Source organism: Protopterus annectens, chromosome 2.part2 (assembly GCF_019279795.1).
Source record: "Protopterus annectens isolate FY-2018-M chromosome 2.part2, PAN1.0, whole genome shotgun sequence".
NCBI classification, from domain to species: Eukaryota; Metazoa; Chordata; order Ceratodontiformes; family Protopteridae; genus Protopterus; species Protopterus annectens.
The window spans coordinates 183,801,360-183,815,626 of record NC_056730.1 but is presented as its reverse complement, the minus strand read 5'-3'; positions in this window follow the sequence as shown (position 1 = coordinate 183,815,626).

Sequence of the window (14,267 nt, the reverse complement as noted above, 5' to 3'; positions counted from 1 at the left end):
GTTTGCTTATCTTTACTGAATCTTTATCCAAATTTCAATAGTTATTAACCAATCTGACCTTCCAGATAAATATTAGAAAATTCTCGAGTCCATCTCACACTGGATTGTGTTTCTAGGCTGCCATATAGATATTCCCCTTCAAAAGGACTTTTGTGATACAACAGAAGGTGGATTTTTATCTGGAATATTTCCCAAACTTCTCCAATTAGTCTCCTATTCTGCAAGAGAATTTCTCAGGCTCCAAGTGTTCATGGTTTCTATGATTTTCATGATTCCCCTAGCTAGGCTGCACATGAGAAAGATGCAGTGGTTTCTAAAAAACACAAAGACCCAGCATTTACACCCTCTGGAATATCAAATTTGAGTGCTGGGCTTTTTAAAAATGGAACTGCATTGGTATAGACAAAAATTTCAAATGAGCCCAGGTCTTCTTTTTTTTCCTCAGACCCCAAACCAATCTCTCAAGACAGACTCATCAGATTTTGCTTTGTGAGCAATTTTCATGGGGATAAAGATGCAAGGCCTGTGGAATCTTTCAGACAAATCAAAATACTTCAACATAAGGGACATGTTGACTGTGATTCATGTCTTGATGTTTCAACATCACCTATGGTCCCCATCCCCATACTGTTTCAAGTGATTACAGACAATACCATAGTCGTGTGGTACATAAACAAATGTACCCCCAATGTGGGCTACATATAATGGCTTGGGAGTAAGATTTTCAGCATTCCTTAACCCTCCCAGCATCTTGCATTCTATCAGAACAAAATATAGCATTAGAGAAATTGAGAAGGCCCAGGACAGACCCTCATGAATAAAAATGAAATTGGGATTTTCTATGAACTGATCCAGTTATATTAGACACCTTAAACAGATATGTTCTTCTCCTTTCAAAATAGACAACTAAAGAAATTAAGCATTCCTTGAAAATGGATGCATTTCATTCCCTTGGAAGGGAATATTCCTTTATACATTTCCACCCATTACTCTGATATCCAGGATAATTCTAAAGATTCAAAATAATCCCCTCAAAATCATTGTGGTGACTCTCTCAGGGCAATTACCAAATGCTTCCTCACAAACTGGAATTCCTCACATAAGACAGGGTGAGTTTGATACACTCCATCCTCAATCATCTTCAACAGAGTGCGTGGATGATCCAGTTATAATGTTTTTAGGCACGCATCTTTAGAGGAGATGCAGCAAGTGCTAAAGGTGACAAGAAAGACTATTACTAGAAAATCCTATATTGGTAAATGGAAGAAAACTTCTGCTTGGTGCCTAACCGATAATCAGGGGCTTATCAAGATTTTGTACCACTGGTGTTCAAATATCTGTGTGAGCTACTTTCCTTTGCACTCTCTTTTCCTCTATAAAGGTTCACCTTGAGGCCATTTCTGCATATCTGCCCCTGGATCCTCCTCTTTCTTCTCTGTTTGTGATAAAACAGTCTCTGAAAGGACTTTCACACCTGAGATCTACTTAGCATCTCGGCTTTGTGCTGGAGGAGTTGACTGTGTCTCCTTTTGAACCTGCTCACCAAGTTGATTTAAGGTTCTTGACTTTGAAAACTGCACTCATCATTGCTGACATCTGCAAGAAGAGTATTTGAGTTACAAGCTCTCATGGTGGGTAAGCTGTAAATAATGTCCTGTATGGATATGGTATCTTTAAGAACAAACCCCTCATTCAGGCTCAAAGTACTTTCAGAATTTACTTTGAATAAAACCATCATTCTCCCAGTTTTCTGCACTGAAAGTCTACAATTAAAGTGTAATAACCAGAATAATTACATTAATGTATATCAAGGATTTTGAAACATTAGCTGTTTGTAGTGCTAGATTGATAGATTATCTAATTCTCAGATTTCTTAGTTTCCACAAATCATTCAAGACATTTATTTGTGTGAAATGATTCAGCAATTCAGCACACCTATTTTAGTACCCAGATGGGATTGAGGGATAACCTAGTTATCTAATTCTGCATTTCATTCTTCCAAAAGCACTATAGAAGTACTAGAAAGTAAGTGAATTTCATTTGAAAATATCATCAACATTTTCAAATAAGAGGTGAGCTAATTTCACTCTGCTTTTAAGGCCAAATATATTTGAATCACCTAGAAATTAACACTTTTTTTATATTACAGCCACTCCAGCCAAGTGCCTGGTACCTGGAATTATTAATACATCAGTTTTTAACATTTAATATCTGCAGTCCCATTGTGAAAATATGTACTTAATGTAGAGAAAATAGGATATCTTCCCCTTTCTCCTTTTTTGAAATTCAACAAAACTTGGTAACATTTCCTCGTGTTTTTTTTTTTGCCATTTTATCGACTGAAAAATCTCAAGTGTTTCATTTGCCAGGCTATTCAGTCTTTTATTGAATAGACATGAAAAAGGGAAATGTGATAAGGCAGACTAGGGTAAGACCTAGACAATCACATAAGACTGATTTATTATTCTTATTTACACATAGTGTAATATAAAACAGCAGAAGTGGGGTCTAGTCACGTCACCCATCAATTTGTTTGACACAGTGGAAAAATACTATTTCATAGAGTATTATCAGTCGAAAGAACTGTCCACTTTTAAATGTGTTTCTGCTCCTTCTGTAGAATAGAAAGTCAATTAAGTCATTTCAATATCACGCTGAATATTACTAGGAAACATTTGAGCTACTGCTCTTTAACTACAACTGCCTAGGTACACATTTCTTCTTTATATCCACAATTTGTTTGGGTGGATCATCAGATACAGATATTTCAATTTTGTCTATCATGATTTATTTTATTCTATAATAATAATTTTTGTATTTTATGGCAACAGAAAGTTCAGAATTACCTGTCAGCATGTACAATATTGTTATATTTTAGGTAAAATTCTATGGACTATATTCAATTAGATCTGTTTCTCTTTCCAATAAAGCTAAAAAGGTTGTATTTATTTTCTGAATACAATTTCCTATGCCATATTCCTAGTCCCCTTGTTCTGGATTATCTAGTATTCTCAATTTTTTTCTCCATGATTACATTTTCAGTTCCATTATTTTATTTATAAAATATTTTTAATTTATCTATTCACTTTTAAAAGAAAACCTTTCTTTATCTGTGCATACTGGCCGGAGTTGTAGTCAGTCATATGCATCAGTTACTTGAAACATGTCCAGCACTTTTGCTGTAACAGATTCAATGTCACTGAAAGTTCATTTAAAGTCAGAATGGAATCTTCTTTGTTTTCTAATTTGGAAATTATAGCTTGAAGCTGGTATAAGACCATGTGAGACCCTCCCATCTCTGGTCTCTGCCTACTCTCTTTATGTGATTTTTATAAAATAAAAACAGTTACTTGGAAGTAAATAAACTGCAGATGATTTTGTTCTCACTATTTTCTGTTGTTTTTTTTAATTATTATTTTGTTCAGAGCACAGTAATTGTTTAAGGTAAACTGCTTGTTTTTTTATTTCATTGCTAAATTATCAGCATTAATTTGCTCCAGTTTTCTCAGCATTTTATATTACTAGCAACAGATTAAATTCATTAACAGTCTCAATCCCTATATTTTTTTAAGAACGAAAATATTTACTGACTGAAAAAATAATGTGCTGTCTTTATTTAACTGACCAAAATGTCTTACTGCCAGTTCTAGTCAGCATTTGTCTTTTTCTTAAATGCAAGTGAAATTCGGTTACAAACTCAAAGGGGGCAGCATGTTTTCCCAGACACATTCATGAATATCAGATATTGAATGGACCCAAACAGTTCTAGAAACTAAACTCTTCAAAAAAGTGCCAATGTAGCTATTCAGGGAGACACAAGCTTTTTCCAGTCTTTAGCACTATTAATGTTACCAGGATGAAGCAATGATCATGAAGATATTATAAGTGTAGCTAAAACAACACAGTATGTGAAAAAAAAATAAAACTCTAATGTTTGGCATTATTGACTGACTATAATAATTTTTGATCTATGTGGGGCAGGGAGAAAAAAAAGATGTCCCTGATTTTGCCTAATATTTTTGCCATGCTGCTTGCAAAATCTTTAATTTCTGGCAAATTACTGAAGATTACAGTCAGTCAATAATGCTAGACATCAGAATTTTGTACTTCTTATTGTTCAGAAAAGGCATGTTGGAAAAGGCATGTTGATGCACAACATGGTGTTCCTTTAACTTTGTAAACAAATTAGAGCAATATTTACATTTTTTCCTGATTTTAGGCCTTTGTCCAACATTATTTTTGGCTTTGTCCAGAATTTCTGAACAAAGAAATTGAGAAGTATGTTTCTAATTTTACTGGAGTTGATGTCTGTAGACATTTTTATTTGTGTTAACTGTTTTATATTTTAATGTAATTTATCTTGTGTCTTTATCTGTTTACTCTACAGTGTACCTAGTTTTAAAGGCACAAGAATAAAGTTATTGGATTAATTGATTACTTAAAGATGTGAGATACCACAGTCTAAGAAAGAGTATAATATAAATTACCTCTGGATAACTGGGATAATCTAATAGCAATGAAGCTGTTGCATTGGCTAGCTTGAACTTTAAGTATCTAGAACGACATGACACATCAAAATCAACATACTATATACCAATATAATGCAGAAAAGCTTACAAACACGCACAAAAGCATATACCAACACACATATTAGCATCTCAACACCTCCCCTTAACATTACATAGTGGCTATAAAGTCAAAGCATATTATGTCAGTGAGGAGAGTATCAGAGAGAAAACACCCTCCTTTGCCCATTTGTACATTGGGTGTTATGAAAATTCAGCAAGCTGTAATTTCTGACTGCTCCATCTGGAACACTGATATTTCCCATCTAACTTTTTATTTGTATCCTTTTTTCCTGTAAAAACAGACATTCATCTGCATGCTTTTGCTAGGAGTCTAGAGAGTGGAAGCCAGGCCTCCTTACAGGAGAGTGCACCTGTATGAGCATGCAAACTTTTGTCTTGTGCATGAGGTGTGCAGACAATGTACAGATACTTTGAACTCACTTTAACCGAAATGTGATGACAGCTATATTGATAAAATTATGATTTTGATGGGTAAATCGCAGAGCAGCATTTATTGTTTTAGCTAGCAGAGTATGTTTGCTTATATTACTTTCTCACAGCAGAAAAAATAAAAATTAAAATAAAAATATGCTTTTTATTGTTGAGCTGCTTGAGCAAACTTCTTTGTTTCATTTTAACAGAATCACTGGAATCTCTGAATTGTTGAGTCCAGCTTTGAGAGGATGCACAGTAAGGCTGATATTATTAGTGCAGTTTGATTTTGCTTTTAATACAAGTTTCACAAAATGTGATATTTAATGCACTGTTAATATAAGTGTTGGAAGTAAAGTTATTAGTCAGCTCTTGCCAGCTGTGAGTATAGTGCCAACTTTCAATATTTAGGAAATTTGTAAACTGCGGTGGTGGTGCTGCGGTAGCATTGTCGCCTCACAGTAAGACATTGTCCTGTTCGATTCTCATCTAGAGTATCTTCTGTGTGGAGACATGCGTGACTTGGCGTACCTTCTTTGAAGGTTGTGCGTCAGGGCTGGCAACTCGGCATGTAAAAATCTACTGCCAGTGATTACAGACCGGAGTTCTGCTGTGGCTACCTCTAACCTGGAAAAGCCGAAAGAAACAACAACATTTGAAACTGTAGTAATATTAACAACAGTTAGCAGTTTGGTGACTTTAGCTCCTGAGTTGTGGTATTCATATGTTTACACCAGAATGTTTATGAATTGTTATGATATTCTGGCTCTACTTATCTATGTCTGCCTGAATATACTGGGTGTACACTAATGATGGCTTTTTGATGATACATTATGATTTTTCATTCACTGATCATTTGCCTTGGCATTCCTCTTTTTGCTAAAGCATCTAGCAGAAACTGACAGTATAGTTAGGTCTTTTTCCAAAAAGAATGCTGGACAATTTAATGAAGTATTACCACTTCTGTATTTGTCTGCTTTTTTATTAGTATAAATGTAGATGTTAAACTTCTCCTATTTAATACAAATAAGATGTTGGCTACAAATGCAACTGTACTACTGCATAATGTTTGAAAAAGATAGAAAATGATTACGTGATTTGATGAGGAATTAAATCTATATGTTAAAAAAAACACATTTGGAAGATACACCTGGTCTAAGGTAATAATAGGTTGGGACAATGAAAAGTCCAAAACTGAGATAACATACTAAATGTACCAAAAAGCTTCATATTGATAAAATATACATTTCTTTTGCAAATAGTAAACTTTAATCCATTAACAGTTTTGACATACTGTATATAGAACAGACCAGTAGCATGACTAGCATATAAAACTAGGGTTGCCACCATGACATATGCTCAGACTGGGACATTTCTTACTAAAACATAAGATTTTCCTGGGCAAACCAAGCCTTCAACCAACGGACAATACTTACTTTGATTTTATTTTTAAAATAAGGACTCACATGCAGAAATGTGTTTGGTTGTTTTGCATTATGCCATATCATAGTCTTTCAGTTATATTTAGATAAAATCAGAAAATATTTTTTCTTGTTCAAATCAGGACTGTGATGCAAAAAGAGGGATAGTTGGTAATCACAACAAATAAAATCAATAAAGTGTAAAAACAGGAAATAAATTCAGTAAAATACAAATGTTTAATAAGTAAATATGTAACATATGTCCAAATTAAATGTACTCTAAATAAATACTGAATGGGTGATTCTACTATAAAACCTGAAACCTAAAAGTGTTGTGAAACAAACATGGTGAAGACAAATGCCCCAAACACCAAAAAGGGTGAAACTTAATTACAAGCATTTGTGCTGGCATACAACCCCCTCCCCCACACCCCCCATGGGGTTCAAGCTCCCTCACACCTAAGAAACCTACACACACACACACACACACACACACACACACACACACACACACACATATATATATATATATATATATATATATATATATATATATATATATATATTATCTCCATGGTCACACAAACATAAAGAAGGGAGGTAATCCTCCAGATGAAGGCATCTTGACCAGTGTCCACTTGAAGTTAATCCTCCAGATGAAGGAGTCTCAACCGGTGTCTATTTGAAGTTAATCCTCCAGATGAAGGAGTCTCGACTGGTGTCCACTTGGAGTTAATCCTCCAGATGAAGGAGTCTTGACCGGTGTCCACTTGGAGTTAATCCTCCAGATGAAGGAGTCCTGATCGGTATCGACTTGAAGTTAATCCTGCAGATGAAGGAGTCTCGACTGGTGTCCACTTGAAGTTAATCCTCCAGATGTAGGAGTCTCGACCGGTGTCCACTTGAAGTTAATCCTGCAGATGAAGGAGTCTCAACCAGTGTCCACTTGAAGTTAATCCTTCAGATGAAGGAGTCTTGACCAGTGTCCACTTGAAGTTAATCCTCCAGATGAAGGAGTCTTGACTGAATGTATTGCTACCCAGTTTAATAAATACTTCATTAACTCCATCAAAATCCTTACTAACCAAAACTTCCCATCACTGCCCATCAACCTAACATCTCTACTAGATAATAACAACACATTCTCCTTAAAACCAGTCCCAACCCACATCATACACAAATACTTGCTCAGGCTAAAACCCACAACCCTGGCAGCTGACAACCTACCCTCAACATACTTAAAAATAGCAGCTGAAGCCATCTCCTATCCAGTTTCCCTACTAATTAATTGTTTCATATCTGAGTAATGCATCCCCACTCTCTGGAAAATTGCTCCCATCATACCCCTACACAAAGAAAGTTCCTCCACCGACTTCTCTAACTATTGGTCCATAGCAATCCTATACCCTCTATCAAAAATCCTTGAAAGGTGTGTTCACACCCAAATACTTAACCATCTCCTAGACAATAAATTACTTACAAATACTCAGCATAGCTTTCACCCCTACCATAGTACTACCACAGCCCTTATCAGCTTCACTAACACCATCAGTCAACTTAGAAGTAAAGGTGAGCTAGTATCAGCAATCTTTTTAGACTTATCAAAAGTCTTCGATGCAGTGTCTCATAACAAACTGCTGACTGCCTTGTCCAAACTGAACCTAAGCTACTCCACTCTAGCCTGGTTTCAGAACTACCTTTTAGATCGGCAACAAGAGGTACAATGGAACAAAACTCTTTCTCCCTTACTACCAGTGACGATGGGTGTGACTCAAGGGTCTATTCTCGGCCCCCCTCCTTTTTACCCTGTTTACAAATAATCTCCATAATGCTACAACTCTAACCACCCTTATACAATATGCAGATGACTCCACTGTTATATGTTCTGCCCCAACACTACCTGAACTACAGAACTTAACCCAAACATCCTTCAATGCTATTGAATCATGGTTGGCAGATGCCCAATTAATCCTGAACCCAAATAAAATGAAACTTATGCTCTTCCACACCACTAAATTCAAAACCCAATCCACTTACTTTAACATCACATCCAGTAATAAGACTTTGATTGAACCAGTACATCCACCCAACTTCTCTGTGTTGTTACTGATCAAAATCTGAAGTTCGACTTACACATTGTCCAGACTGTAAAAAACGTACACAAGAAAATAGGTACCTTATACAGATGCAAAAACTACCTAACCACAAACTCCAGTATAACCGTAGCCAGAACTCATCTTCTGTCAACTTTACTATATGCCTCACCCATCCTTACCAACCTCTCCAAATCAGACCTAAGCAAGCTAGATGTCCAAACAAAAAAGGCCAGTACTATATCCTTTAATAAAAGCACAAAACCTCTCTAGTGCCTCGGCATAAAGCCTTCCAGGAGATAACAATAGTAAAAAAGAACACCTCTTATAAAGGTGCATCAATTAGAAAAAACAATTAAACAAATAAAACAATTAAACAATATAATACAATTAGTTCTCTACCATGAGCATTTCCAATTGTATTCCTGATTAAGTCCACCAGGTGTCAAAGTGTTATACTTTAAAAAAAAAACTGCTTCTTTGAATAGTAACTTATTCTTTAAACAAGTTACATTTGTTGCTTTAATTTGTTCAAGAATACAACCTCTCAATTCTGAATAAGCTCCCCCATGTACAGAATTAAAGTGGGAAGCAATAGGACTTTCTATCTTATTGTTTTTAATATCACAAATGTGTTCCTGCAATCTAACCTTAAATGACCTCTTACTCTCACCTATATAGAAAAGATTGCAGGGACACTTGAGTGCATAAATAATACCTACAGTATTACAAGTAAACTCTGCTACCGGTCTAAATTTCAGGCCATTAATTTTATCAAAAAACCTGGTAACATATGAACAAACTGAACAATTTCCACATGCCCAGGTACCCAACCTACCAACCTCACTTCCTACATTTACATCAGGTAAGGAAAAAGTTGCATGTACTAACATATCTTTTAAATTACGGCCTCTTTTAAAAGAAATTAAGGGTACATGCCATACATTTTTTTAATTTATGTCTTCCCTCCATCAAAAAAGGCCAATAATATTTTGTAATAGCTATAATCTCATCAGATAGTATATTGTAAGAGGTAACAAAATACATTTTCCTACCTTCTTCATTTTTCATTCTCTGCAGTGTATTATTGTTATGTTCCCTACTATTTCTTTTACCTATCTCTGGAAAACATAGCTTATCTAGAGCTTTTTTAACCTAGATGCCTGCTATAATAAGATAGCTAAACTTGCCACTAGCTGTCCTAGAACCCATCATCTATCTTAGTTAGGACTACCCCTGTAACTCATCCTCACACAACTCTCTACCACCCACCAAATATACTACAAACCCGATAAAACACAAGCTCTACAAGGCCTCCTCAATCCCCATATAAGTACCCGTCCACTAAGATCCACTAATAAAGCTCTAATTGAAGTAACCAGGAGTAAAAATAGCTCAGGTGACTATCTATACTCCTACTACATTGCTAAACTGTGGAATGCCTTACTACTTGAAATTAGAACTATAACTTGCTTAAAAAACTTCGGACATCACATTAAAACCCACCTCATCAGTTCGTGGACTTGTACATGTACTGGGCATGGATAGTCCAAACCATGGAACTAGCTGATTTTAAAACTTTAATTGCATATGTAATGAGCAATGAATTTAAGTCATATGACTAACTTATGTTGTTTTTTTTCTTTCTCAATGTTAATATCTATCAGATTTTAAGTCTTCAGCTTGCTATGCTACCTGTATATAAGACTAAGTATCGTACTTGCACTTTTATTGTATACAATGTCACTACCTGCTACTACTGTAAAAACTGTCTTCTAGAAGCATTGTTATATAAGATTATTGGTCTTTTCTCCCACTTGACCTATTTATTCTGTTTTAGTCTTCTTACCATTATGAATGTCTGTTACTATTTTTTTCTGTATTGTATTATACAATTTTCTTTCTACTAACAAAATTGTTTACTAACAATGGAGCTTTTCTCCCTGGGCCTCCACTGAAAAAGTGTTTTATGCCCAGTCAGACTCTCCCAGTAAACAAATGTAAAATAAATAAATTTAAAAAATTGAACGGTGTCCACTTGAAGTTAATCCTTCAGATGAAGGAGTCTTGACTGGTGTCCACTCAAAGTTAATCCTCCAGATGATGGAGCCTCAACCGTGTCCACTTGAAGTTGCACCGTCAATGATTTCCTAGGAAAGACAGCGATCAGCACTCTGTACCTTGGCATCTTGTGTCTTAGGCAACTGACACCAAGCAACTAGATGTCATCCACCTGTAGATATAGTCTAAACAGGAAAAAAATCTCCCCAGACAGTAATGGAACAAATATAAAGGGACATCATTATACTGTAGTCTCAATCAAATCTAATAGTATGCCATGTTTCAGAACACTAGGTCCTCCCATGATGTACAGTTTTCTCACAAATGCTTACAATGTGTCTGCCTCAGTTTTTTCCATAACTCTCATAAAGTAACCATGGGGTCAGGCCTGCTTCCTATCAACATCCTTTTCTGACTCCTTTATTCTGCAAGACAACCCACTATGTAGGCTTGCCACCACAATGCCGTGCTTCCTAAGTTCAAACTTAATCAATGGAAATATTTCTAATGTGATGATGCAGTGTAATACTAAACTGATACTGCCAACTGCATCATTCATGCATTCACCTTCCAGAAGAAGATACTTAATAGAGGAGTTCTTTAGTGTAAACCATACCCCAGGGGTGCACAGCAGGTTCACTTCCAGGACCCATAAATGAAAGCTTCTGGTAACAGCCCAGATCCCGTGTGCAGCCAGGCAGTCGCAGAACCTATGTTTAACATCTACAGGGTCACCGTTTAGCATGCAGACACTGCTATGAGCAATAACAGTTAAACATATATTATTACTAAGGAGTGGGGCTCAATACACACCCTGTAAACAAATAGCTGGGTCATGTCATAAAATTAAACATGTGGTCTCAAATTGAACAGACCTTGCAATAAACTTGCATGTGTTCTTCCGGGTCCACCTGATAACACCGACATGCCAAAACACCGACAACGAAATAACCGACATGACAAAACCGAAAGAAACCGAAAGTTCAAAAACACAAAACTTCACATGCCCGACAAACCACAATCCTGACAATCAACAAAACAAATACCCTTCCCGAAAAACACACATACAACACAAGCACACCAAAAGCCTTACAAACCGACACTAAACCTTACATACACAACTATCTATGCATTAACCTTAACCCAAACCCTAACCCTAAGGTCCATCACTATCACACACTTACCTTAGCCACACCCTAACCCTAACTCACTTAATCCGCCCCTAAACCTAAAGTCCGTCACTACTGCACACTTACCTGACACGCACCCTACCCTAACATCCATCACTATCACACACTTACCTTACCCACACCCTGACCCTAACGTCCGTCCCTATCACACACTTACCTTAACATGTCAGTGCTCTCAGCGTTGGGATTCTCAACTGTTGGTCTTCTCCGTTGTCGATCTTCTGGTGTCAGTGTTCTTTTCGTCGGCATTTAGGACTTTCAGCGTTTTCAGGTAAACCCGTTCTTCCCTGATGATCCTCTCTGAATATCATAAGGAAGTCTTTTATATTCCCTAGGGCAGCAATTTCCCTCATCCTTGTAAGTACTACATAAAGGGCATGACCTTGAGCCTATCATCCTGACATAGTTCTAAAAACTCCTGCACCAAAGAATATACTGTGTAAAACTCTTCTAGTTTCAAATTGCTGAACTAGTTGGGGATTTCAGCATCACATCCCTATGCTAAAGATTTTCTAATGGGCTTTGTGGTACAATGCAGAAGTTACTTGTAGACATCTGAAGAAGGAAAATACTTTTGTGCCTGCTTTGTTTTCAGTTACATCTTTCATCTACAGGATATCTTTGTCCTCTCAGTCTTTCTGATAGACTAGTCCGCCATTGATTTTTTATGAAGGTTGGCTCCAGAATGGAGTAAAAAAAAAAAAAACTTCTGCCAGTCCCATCTTTTTATAAACAGATCTGATTGCTGTCTGTGTGCAGCTGATAGTGTGCGACTCCCTAAGGTCTTCAGCTGAAGTTGTGCCATACCACCTTGGTGCTCAGAAGGACTGACTACTATATAAATGTACCTCACATTTAGCTTATAATGGTAGTGAGGCATGATACAGATGCAAACGTTGCTGCAGCAAGACCACCTCAGCATATTTACCTAAGTCTGGGAGCAAAGTTCCTTGTACTTCCTCTAGCTGCAAAGATGATAAAATAACCTGTTTTTTCCTTACATCTTATATGAACTGGAATTTCAGTGTTTTAATTTTTGATACTGATTTACACCATGGGATTTACAGGAAAATAGAATATAATACAAAAAATCAATCATTTAATTATGAATATGGAAATTTTATCCATCAGAGATAAATCCTGATGATACCAGCATTTACTCTAAATGAAATGGAAGTTCCACACAGATTGCAGACTGAAATAATGCATTTTGGTTGGGTTTCTATGTAGATCAATGCCTAAATATCTTGGGCTAGTTATGGACCATTACAAACATACAGCAGCCTTCATGCATCACCTGTGGTGCTGACACAGTTTTGCTCAAATTTGACCCAGGTGACACAGAGCCCAATATGTTCTGCCAGTTCATTGTGGCAATCCAGCATTAGTTGTATGCTCTGTAGAGGATTGTGGGTCAGTAGCAGGCAGCCATCTGCAAATAAAAGTATCTTTACTTTCATCGCCTGACATTCCCTCCCCTTAATTAACTCATCTGCCTCTAACATCCTAACCAATGGTTGTTTTGCTGTAGAAACAGGTCAGATGATATGAGACACTCCTGTCATGGACCTTTAGAAAGACTGAAAGTAAGATTAATTGTGTGGCAAGTAAGGACGTATCCCTGGCTGATGATAAAAGGTGATGACTGCATTGATGAAACCTGGAGGAATTGCATATGACTCCATGACATTCTGTAGTTCGAATAAGCTCATTGTGTCAAACACCTTTTCAAAATCAGGGAAGACTGCCACACTCCATCTAGCCTGAATTTTGCCTTTTGTATAATGCTGATTTCTGGATCGGGTACATGTCTAGCTTGGGCAGTGCTGACAAGTAAGGTGAAGAGGTTGGAAAGCAGCCTACAGTTTGCCCACTGGGGATCTATTCTTAGTAGGCTTAGACGGCATACTTGCAAAATTGGTAGCTGCTTTGAGGTACAAATGTTTTAGGTTCATAGGCAAGTACTAGGCAATCAGTCTGCAGACCATTTCAAGGCTAGCCAAAAAGACCCTTATGTAACCCTAAATTACAGGGTTATTGCAGGAGTTGCACAATAATCTAATAAAAGGTATAATTCTGCATTTAGCTGTCTCATTAAAGGATCTTATCCTTGGGACCTTGCAAACTGTGTCTGAGACCCACTTCTTGGCACTGATTGGCCTTGACAAGTCAGTTATTGCTCTGTGATGTATCTCCAGAAGGTTCATAGGGGCAGGCAAAGGCAAATTTTCCATTCACCCCTCTGGTATACATGACTTTGCCTTCACTAGCAGTAAAGATCATGCCAATGGTATGTTGTGCCCTTCTTTGCTTTACCGTGAGAGTTAAGAACCTCTCAGCAGATTTCCAATGGCCCATGAGCAAGTCAATACCTTGTTCAAGTATAACTGTGCCTGTTCATGCTGCAGGATTTCCTGCTCCTTATGTACTTCCCTATAATGACAGATGGCAATGTTGACATTAAAGTGCTTAGCCTTGCAGAGCTCTTATAAGCTAGTTACT